The sequence below is a fragment of the Ornithodoros turicata genome, unplaced genomic scaffold, assembly GCF_037126465.1.
Source record: "Ornithodoros turicata isolate Travis unplaced genomic scaffold, ASM3712646v1 ctg00000783.1, whole genome shotgun sequence".
Taxonomy (NCBI): Eukaryota; Metazoa; Arthropoda; class Arachnida; order Ixodida; family Argasidae; genus Ornithodoros; species Ornithodoros turicata.
Window position 1 is genome coordinate 509,154 of NW_026999401.1, and position 2,551 is coordinate 511,704.

The following is a 2,551-nucleotide window of genomic DNA, read 5'->3' on the forward strand; positions in this document are numbered from 1 at the left end:
CTTCTTCTCCTTGGAATACGTAGTAAGCAACACGCGTCTTTTTTTTCTGCCTAACGTAACATGTTGTGTTCACGTGGCTGTGTGTCATCCCTTCTTTTTTTTGTTCGTGTACGTGTTGATTGCGTATTCTGCGAATCCATGCACCACACAACAGTTTCCACGCTCTGTATAATCTGAATCCCTATGTCGGTCATGGCCATAATCTTAATTACGGTTGACGTCGAATTTTGTTTTAGTTTTTACATCCCACGTGCACATGTGGCTGTGAACGCGTGCTTGCAAAGGAAATGCCATGTACAAGGTACTTACTGGAAAGTCAATTCTCGTCGAAGACTTTTCAGAAATCTCATTAAAAACTCACTGTAACGGTTCACAAACAGAGATTTATGAAGGACAATGGAATCACGTACGCCTGTATGGAGTGTCCTATAAAAGCCAGGCAGTTTCTGTAGTCTACACACATCTGAAATATCCTCTCTATACAGGTAAGCACTTCTTTGAGAGATAACCGCTCTTTATTACTGTGTACTGGACTAGCATGGTTCTCTGTTTGCAGTGCTTTGCGTTGATTATTATGTGGTGTACTGCAATTGAGTACATCTAATCACTTCATAACCACGGCTCCTTTGGCACAGTTCTAACCATACCACGTTTGTGATATGATAAGACGTCAGTCTGTTCCTCCCTCAAAATATCTTGACTCAAAGATGACTCTGAAAAACGAGGGCGTTGAAAAAAAAAAGACCCCTGTAATAGTATCAATTTATCATCAGAAAAGCACAGCAGCCGAAAAGCGTATTTTCAGCGTCAACGTCAAAGTTTTAGAAGCCTAACTCGAAGCCTAATGCGAAACTCGCAACTAAGTTTTTTACACGAGACAGTTCATGTTCTGAGGCTGGAACACATGTCTAGAAGGACAAACACAAACGTGTTTATCATTTCTTTTATCATTTTTCACTTTCACACGGAGGAAGCGAGGTTTCTACCAAAACTATTTCTGACGACTTCAAACAAACAAGCTCTTTTACAAGAGAGAAACTGGTGTTCTGAGGCTGGAACAATTTTATTTCTTTCTCCAGGAAAGTTTCAACGATCTCTTCGTGGACACAATGACGCCTCTACGTTTCGCTGTTGTCTTCGTCCTCCTCTTTGGTAATACTAATATGGGATCTGATATAGGATGTTGTGAAAGTTTGATCAAACCAAAAGCTCCATTTCGAGAGCTGCGGTAGTTTTCTACTGACAATTATTTTACTATAGCCGGAAGAGATGTCCTAGGATAGCACAAGAACCAGTAATATATCAAGACCCCCGCGCCCCCCTAACACCCCCCCCCGCCCAAATGTTCAGTGACACCCCCTAACTTTTTGACCTGTGCATCCCCTACAGGGGGTGCCCTTACGATTTCTGGTTTAGATACATGTCAGTGACGATATGTTGTGATAACGTAACTATGATAATGACGCCCCCTCCCCCCACTTTTTCCAACACCCCTCCACGCTTAGAATTCTGGGTAAACCACTGAAAAGAACACACGGTTTTTGGAAACATTGGCGGGTTCCGAACTAGGGTTTTTGTCCCCGTCTTTTATCCCTAACGGATCGCTCCAGGATAATTGAGCTTTAGTTAGGTTGAAGCTTATGGCGAACCGACTGAAAAACGGCGATATACACCCCCCCTATCCTTTCCTTTTTCCTTGAACATGTCCTTCGCCCTAAGACAGCAGAAAGTTTTCTACACGAAGGCTTTCTTCGTTATTCGGTAACACTTTTAGAGAGACGAGATAGTCACGTGAACACGTGCTCAGGACGCGTAACAAGCTGTCGAAAGCGCGTGACGCAACAGCTCACCTGGTGGGATTCAAGTTTGGGGGGAACTTGAGAGTGCGAGAAACTCAAAATTTCCCTTTCTTTTTAAGGTGTATTTGTCGCCAGTGAAGCGGCACCTGAAGGACACGAGCTTGAACGTAAGGACCTTTGGAATTATTAACCATGTTACCGTGTATAGCCATCATTGTGAGGACGTTTCCCTTTGCAGGTCGTCAACTTGACGTCGACCTCTGCGTTTGTGCTCTGAATATTATTTGCCCTGAAAACGGCAAATGCACAAAGAAAAGCTTGTGTAGGGAATGCGCCATTATTTCTTGATGAACAACATGGCTGACCGGCAACCCTTAACAACGAAACGATCAATTGCACGTATATGAAATAAGAGACCTTGGTATTCTGTTTTACCAACATGATCATGGGTGGCGGGAACTTTTGAGGGCAATAAATTGTACTAAGCAGCAGACATTGCGTTCTTTTATTTCTCTTTCGATTTTCTGTACGACTGCATTTACATCGGATCCCGTGCGCCTGCACAACTGCACCCAACAACATGCATGTCTGAAAACCCAACTTTACTGCGTAACACTCTCGCCATCAACCATTTTGCCGAACGATACATTTATCGGTTCGCAGAAGAGTGGAGCCTTTTTCTGGGAGTTAGCGTATACATCCAGATTGTGACGGAAAGGCCCGCGCAAAGCTCGAAAAGGAACAAATCTACT

The 2,551-nt window shown here is 43.5% G+C and overlaps 1 long non-coding RNA gene across 1 annotated transcript; it reads left to right on the forward strand.

Moving 5' to 3' along the window:
• Nucleotides 1-455: 455 nt before the first annotated feature.
• On the forward strand, nucleotides 456-2,292 carry LOC135374877 (uncharacterized). Its single transcript, XR_010417138.1, has 4 exons — nucleotides 456-485; nucleotides 1,080-1,152; nucleotides 1,919-1,966; nucleotides 2,038-2,292. It is a non-coding gene; the product is annotated as an uncharacterized LOC135374877 (long non-coding RNA).
• Nucleotides 2,293-2,551: the final 259 nt, after the last annotated feature.